Source organism: Bombina bombina, chromosome 2 (genome assembly GCF_027579735.1).
Source record: "Bombina bombina isolate aBomBom1 chromosome 2, aBomBom1.pri, whole genome shotgun sequence".
Lineage (NCBI taxonomy): Eukaryota > Metazoa > Chordata > Amphibia > Anura > Bombinatoridae > Bombina > Bombina bombina.
The window spans coordinates 670,254,595-670,262,568 of NC_069500.1; the positions used below are offsets into that span (position 1 = coordinate 670,254,595).

Below are 7,974 nucleotides of genomic sequence, written 5' to 3' on the forward strand. Positions count from 1 at the left end.
ATTAACACATATGTATTTGTTTCGGATTCGGATCTGTTTTGTTAATTGAGTTTTTGACAGTTTTACACATGCTTAGTTGCTTCCATTTGCACACGTTGCTTTTTGATTGGTTGTGTGGGGGGGGGGAGCATAACAGGCCTTTATAAGTTTGTTTTGAACACAGTTTGTTTGTCAGAAGAAGTGGTTCTTTTATCACGAAACGTCACATTATTTAACACTTGTTCTCAGTTGACTGAAGTCCAGCGAGTGCTTTATTTGCATATTATAATCAGATTTTGGACAGCACCCTGGCAGTTGTTGACCTATTGGTGAGAGTGCAACCACGTATATATTATAATTATATATATATATATAAAATAATATATACGTGGTTGCACTCTCACCAATAGGTCAACAAGACATACCAAGCTTCATTACCCATACCACCCTATATATTCTCCAGTACTTCACTGGATGGCTTCTCCTGGCTACAACTTGTAAAGAACAAAGAATGTACCACAACAGAGACCATGATACAAAAGTATTATAGTTTGATCTGCCAGGAAGATGAATAATCGGATAGAAATTATCTACTTGGCAACTGGCTATAATCCATCCCTGTGCTAGGCCATTTATTTTATCTCTAGCCATGCAACCAACTTTTGTGCAGCTGTCCATAATTTGCTGCCTCACTGAACAAGGTTTACAGCAAGATAAGGGAGGGTGGGAGCAATGAGATATATATATGTGTATATGTGTGTCAAAGCTGCAGAGCTACAAACAGCCAATAAGCTAATATGTTTTATTGTTCTTTGCAGTCATTTGTCTTCTGAAATTCTAACTGCATGTACATTATATTTTTGCAAGACAAAAGGACTAGGCAGGTAACCTTCTGACGCATATGCACTGACGAATATCGTTATCGATATTTCTATTGGTCCCCCAGTGGCGTCTGGAAATTACATTAAACGCCCCCACCTTAATATGCACATGCATATCTCATTGAATGTACTCCGTGTCTAGAAGCGCATCGATGAGACACGCATGCGCATTGAGCTGTACAGGGAAACAGCCAATGACTTAGATGCATCGGCACTAAGCACGCATGCGCAAAAAATTTTCGCCCTTGAGTACAAGTACGCATCCTTACGCATACGATGGGTGGGACCGCTGATCACTGTAAGAAGCATAAATCTGGAAGACAGCAAGTGGGCGGAGGAACATACAGGGTAATAAGATCGGTATTATTAAAATATTTCAATATACTTTACAGTTTGAAAAAAAAACAAAGTTAGCGACTTAACTGGTTAATAGTCAGTTAAACTATAGCATGATTCTAGTACAGTTAAATTTACTTTCACTTTAAGCAACTTTCTAATTTACTCCTATGATTATATTTAATTTGTTCTTTTGGTATCTTTATTTGAAAAGCAGGAATTGAAGCTTGGGAGCCGGACCATTTTTGGTTCAGCACCTGGGTATCCCATGCTGATTGGTGGCTTGATAATAGGAGTAAATTAGAAAGTTGCATGCTCTATCTGAATCATGAAAGAAAAAATGTGTGTTTCATATCCCTTTAACTTCTGTATAGTGAAGTATAATTAAGGAAAACAAGATATCCAAGTGACACATGGAGAAAGCCCCAACAAAAATGGAAGTGAAAACATATTTTGATGGCACTTCACTTTATTACGTAAGCTGTAAATTTAAAGTGATGGTAAAGTTGCTGTCTGTTTTCTCTTTATTTACGTATAACATTACTGTGTGGCAATAGTCACTTTGTTTATTTCTGCAAAAATCCATAATAAACATTTGTAAACTATTGTAACCGATTGAAGATCTAGCTGTCCAACCCGCTCAATAAGCCACTATTTTTGCTCACTCCCGGGGCGTACAATTTGCGCATGTGCTCCTTACCCGATCGCTCTAACTATAGTACTGACTTAACAATGGGAAATCCTTAGTGTGACTAACACTCACGCGTCACACAGGAGCGTGCATGCGCTTTAGAGGAATAGGGAGTGTCAGTAAAAGTCCAGGTCGCCTAATGGCCTGGATTTCAATAGGATAAAAAAACAAACAAAAAAAACAAAAAGGGAGCAGGGTGGACTACAGAGAGAACGAAATCAGACTTTTAAAAGGTAATAATAGCTCTAAAAGATAAAAAAGGTAATGAATGAAAGTCATATTCAATTAAAGATATTTATCTAACGGCGGGTGTGCAGACACGCAACTTTACCATCACTTTAAAGGGACAGTATACGCTCATTTTCATATAACTGCATGTAATAGACACTACTATAAAGAATAATATGCACAGATACTAATATAAAAATCCAGTATAAAACTGTTTAAAAACTTACTTAGAAGCTGTCAGTTTGGCTCTGTTGAAAAGGTAGCTGGAAAGCCCACTGCAAGTGGCAAATAAGACACTCCCCCCCTCCCCCTTCTTTTGCATATGAAAAGACCCTTTACACAAACAGGAGCAAGCTGGAGTAGGTAGCCGAGCGTATTCACATAAAACTTTGGGGCTTGGTTAGGAGTCTGAAAATCAGAGCAATGTTATTTAAAAATAAGCAAAACTATACATTAATTTAAAAAAAAAAACTTTATGGGCTATATAAATAGATCATCTACAAAACATTTATGCAAAGAAAAAATGAGTGTATAATGTCCCTTTAAGTAACGACTCACTCTTGGCTTACGCACCAACCTCGGAAATGATCATTTTCTCTGTCTACAGTCACTCATGGGGTCAATATTGTACCGAAAATCATTATAGCATTAGTTCACAAGGAGAACAATACAGTCATTGGACACAATGAACTATACTGCTACATGGCACAACAGAATGTTATCTCTTTGAGCCAAAATTGTTAAATGCCCAGATAAGGGCCATTTGTGATGATTTTGGGTGTGCAGAAAAACATCACAGCCAGTCACTTGTGACCTATTAGTGAGGCTGATTATGGATAGTCATATTAGTGGCCTGTTTACAGATGTGACTGAAAGTATTGGTACCCTTGCATTTTAAGAGAGAAACACAAAAGCCCAATTGGAGGTTGACAAATGCATGTTGACAAGCCACAGTCCTTCTGGGAGAATGTTTTTGGACAGACGAAACAAAAGTGGAGTTTTTTGGCAAATCATAACAACTCCACGTTTACAGAAGGGAAAAAAAGAAACTTTCAAAGAAAAGAACACCATTCCTATTGTGAAACACGTAGGAGGCGCAGTGATGTTTTGGGGTTGCTTTGCTGCCTCTGGCACTGGGTGCCTAGAATCTGTGCAGGACACAATGAAATCAGAAGACTGTAAAGGCATTTTGGAGTGAAACCTACTGCCCAGTGTCAGAAACCTGTCTTTCAGTCACAGGTCATGGGTCCTCCAGCAGGCCGCATATGCCAATTTCTTAGACCTTGAAAACTGCCTCTAATCTGAATGCATTTTTACCACTAGAGGGCATTAGTTCATGTGTTTCATATAGATAACATTGAGCTCATGCACGTAAAGTGACCTAGGAGTGAGCACTGATGGCTAAAATGCAAGTCTGTCAAAAGAACTTAAATAAGGGGGCAGTCTGCAGAGACTTAGATACAAGGTAATTACAGAGGTAAAACGTGTATTGTTATTATAACTGTGTTGGTTATGCAAAACTGGGGAATGGGTAATAAAAGGGATTATCTATATTTTTAAACAATAATTCTGGTGTTGACTGTCCCTTTAAACTTGCATGATTCAGATAAAAAAAAATGTAATTTTAAGACACTTTTAAATTCACTTCTATTTTTAAATGTGCTTTGTTCTCTTAGTATCCTTTGTTGAAAAAGATTACGCACATATCCTACACTAGTGGGAGCTGCTGTTAATTGGTGCCTGCACACATTTGTCTTGTGCGATTGGCTAACTAGCTGCCAGTAGTGTAAATGCTGTTCATTCAGCCATGGATAACAAGAGAATGGAGCAAATTTGTTAATAGAAATAAATTGGAAAGTTGTTTAAAATTGTACAGTATAACTCCAAAAATCCGGACTCCAGAAATCCGGACAACCTGAGAATCCGGACTCTGGAGTGATTACAACTTCCGGGTGTTGGTTTGTCACTGCGCATGTGCAAATTGGCATTCAGAGCTGCAACAAGCGACGGCACACAAAGGCAGTGAGAAATCTGAGCTCCACAACTGCGCACTACAGTTTGCCATACATGACCGGAACCTGTGCAGGTATTTACCATCTTTACACTGCACAGTACTGTTATACCTATATACTGTACTATATTGCACAGTAGTGTACTGTACTAATGTTTCCTAAAGTGGATAAGGGTTCTAAACAGAAGCAGAGGAGAAACACTCTGAAATCACTGGGCAAAGCAGAAGCACCATCCACAAGCGATGCTAGCGCTCCGTGAACAAGCAGTTCAGCATGTGCCAAAGAAATACCTGTAACGGAAAGGAATGTACATATGCAGGTGCAGTACTTTATTTTAATAAACAAGGTGATCTGTACAGTATTTATTTATAATAAAAAAACATTAGCACATCTTTTTTATTTACAGGTATTTTATCAGCAATGTCCGAGAATCCGGAAAATCCGAAAATACGGACCAGGCAAATCCCCAAGCAGTCCGGATTTTCGGAGTTGTACTGTATGTTCTATCTAAATCATGAAAGATAGTTTTTGGGTTTCCTTTCCCTTTAAGTGATTGATTTAGAAACTGTAACATAATGGACAGCAAATACTTTGAGATATTGATATAAAATGTTTAATTATATGTAGTAAAACATTTTTGCAATATACTTGCATTACTTATTTTGTGCCCTTTCCAGTAATTAAAATCTGAAAATTAAGGACACAGGGCAGCTTTACGCACCTAACCCTGACACATATCTGTTCCTAAATAGCTTCACCAAGATTATATGATAAGGAACATTTCACAAACACAATAACTGTGGCTAGCCTTGTCTACTCGAGCAGCAAATCCTGATTGGATCCTCCAAATAAGGCAAGTGAAGTTTGGCTATAATTGCAGCAACAAGATGTTAAAGCATTCAAAATATTTTCAGATTCACCCACTAAGATTTTTCTACTCTCTTGCAATAAATTAACTCTTTTTTTTTTTTTTTTTTTTTTTTTAATATAACCAGGTGCTTACTGTCTATTTTAATATAATCCCTTTATTACCCATTCCCTAGTTTTGCATAACAAACACAATTATATAAATACACTTTTTATCTTGTATCTAAGCCTCTGCAAACTGCCCCCTTATTTCAGTTCTTTTGACAGACTTGCATTTTAGCCAATCAGTGATGGCTCCCTGGAACTTCACATGTGTGAGCACAGTGTTAGCTATATGATAGACATGAACTAACACCCTCTGGTGGTAAAAAAAAAAACTGTAAAAATGCCCTGAGAGAAGAGGCGGCCTTCAGGGGCTTAAAAATTAGCAACCTCCTATGTTTAGCTTTCAACTAAGAATACCAAGAGAACAAAGCAAAATTAGTGATAAAAGTAAATTGTTTAAAGTTACATGCCCTATCTGAATCATGAAAGTTTATTCTCGACTAGACTGTCCCTTTAACATCACTGCTGAGCAGAAAGATTCAGTCTCTACTCAAAAAAGGAAGTTGGTATCCCACTGTCAAAATAAGCACATTTATAGAATGCAGAGACCTGGATGCCAATAAATAAAGCATTTCCCTAATTTACTGTCCTTTCTACAGTCAACTTTTCTTATAAACCAACTACAAGACAAATCTAAAGTAATTCATTACATCTAGAGGGAATTCCTTTGACTCAGACAACATACCATTTTAAAAAAAAGTTTCCAATTTACTTCTGTTATCAATTTTGCTTTTGATATATTGAGTTGAAGAGATACCTAGGTAGGCATCTAAAGCACTACATGGCAGAAAATAGCTGCCATCTAGTGCTCTTGCAAATGGATAAGAATCTTGCAAAACGGCTGCCATATAATGCTCCAGAAATAAGTTGGCTCCTAAGCATACATCCCTCCTGTTCAACAAACGGTACAAGAGAACAAAGAAAAGTTGATTATAGAAGTAAATTAGAATGTTGATTTTTTAAACTGCATGCTCTCTCAATTACAAAAGAAAAATGTTGGTTTAATATCCCTTTAAGATAAAAATAAACTGTCCTATTAGGCGTTGCAAAGCAGTCTTTACATTTTTACAATGTGTTTTTATTTTTGTGTGAAAGGCAAGCCGGTGGAATCTTCTTCTGTGGGTAAATCGTACAGAGATGAAAAGATTTGCCTCAGGCAAGCAATAAAAACCCTTATTTGTTTATATTCAGAGAACACATACTGCTATACAGAAGGAATAATTAGAAAGACAATATCAACTTAGTTTGCAATCTAAGGCCAAATATGAATGTACCACAGAACAAAATAAGACATTAGGAGGCCAGAGACTGCGTGAGTGTGTATCAGTTATGTAATACATCTTATCAGTGCCAAAGTTTAACGATCTCACGTCCATGCAAATAAAATTCAGCAAAAAACACCAATTGTAAATTGTGGGGAAAAAAAGACAAATCACTTCAATAAAAACACAGACTGCCTGAATATAATCTTCAAGTCAACTTCAATTTAGATTGCAAATACTTTTCAGCTGTGCAGCATGGTCTTTAGTACCTGCTGCAATAATATCCTTGTTTCTGTATAACGATATTATACTGTACATTACTATTGGGTATGTTGGAGGTATACAAATCAGAACTGGTAACTGGTGACCTACAAAACTAATGCAGCCCTTAAGGGATTCCATTGTGGCCCCCTATCTCCCCCTCTAGAGTTTAAAAGACATTCATTCCAGTATCCCCTTAATCCCTTCTTTCTCTTTCATAGTTGACTTAAAAACTCCTTTACAGTGGGTCTAAAAACCATGGTCTGAGGACCACAATATTGAATGCTACTGGTTCTCTGGTGCAAATAATTTTGGAACAGAGCAGGTGTTATATATTGTGCTGGTTTGATAGCAATGCAACAATACAAGAAGCTTATAAAAAGGTTTTTCAAATCCAGAGAAAACATTTGTGTACAAACAGAATACTTGTGTGGGATACATACACTGCATAAAAAAACACAAGGAAAAAAAATGAATAAATCATACACAGTATCAGAAACTCGCTTATATATAATTTTACACAAATAAATCTATGTAAATAAAAGATATATGCAATAGGACCTCTAATTTTTGAGACTTACACTTTAATAAGGCCTTACCTTTAGCTAGTGTAACACGTTAACCTATATTTCTATTTACAGACTAAGTGACCTACGTGATGAAATATGAGATACTCACAGACTACAGCGGTTTCTGCCACGGGTCTTATAAGGGGGAAAGGCAGCTAGGCCAAAGCAGACAGAGCACAGGCAGCCCTGAGCCTTGTGCTGGTGTCAGACAGTATTGTGTCCACTCACTGACACTGACAAGGCTCTCTCTCTCTTGCTACCCAGCTCCACCCTCGTGTACGCCTCCTCTGCACAAATGTTGGAGAAGTAGAGCCTGACTGGTTCTACACAGGGGGAGTGGGGAGAGACTGAAAGGAATGAGTCAGCTGCTTACCCTCCAGAACATGACCTCCCCTCTCTTTCTAGCTGCAACTCCTGCACTTATCGGGCCTGCTGGATTCTTGCCAGCTCTCTGTGTTTGGAAAGCATTATAATAATGACAAAATACGGTGCCAAAGTTCTATTATTTTAGTCTAATCTGTGTAAACAAATGTAGATACAGTTAATAGCTTAGAGCAAGGTTCAATTCTGGCAGCTTTTATTCTTGGAAGGTTGAAAACAAGGTAAATAAATTACACATTATACATATACCACAAAAGAGTAATTTTTTTGCGAAGATCAGATTTAATAATGCTTTTTTCTATCATACAAGAACTGCAGTATGTCAAAGGGTAACATACAATCATGTATATAAAACTAGTCATTAAACAGTAGTGTGTATTTACATGAATAAAGGTTAAACAA

The 7,974-nt window shown here is 37.2% G+C and overlaps 1 protein-coding gene across 1 annotated transcript in view; it reads right to left on the bottom strand.

Moving 5' to 3' along the window:
- Nucleotides 1–7,395, bottom strand: part of ACO1 (aconitase 1) — a 212,609-nt gene extending 205,214 nt beyond the window's left edge. Inside the window, 1 exon segment of the mRNA XM_053702628.1 lies at nt 7,301–7,395. The gene's annotated coding sequence lies outside the window, so the exon portion shown is untranslated.
- Nucleotides 7,396–7,974: the final 579 nt, after the last annotated feature.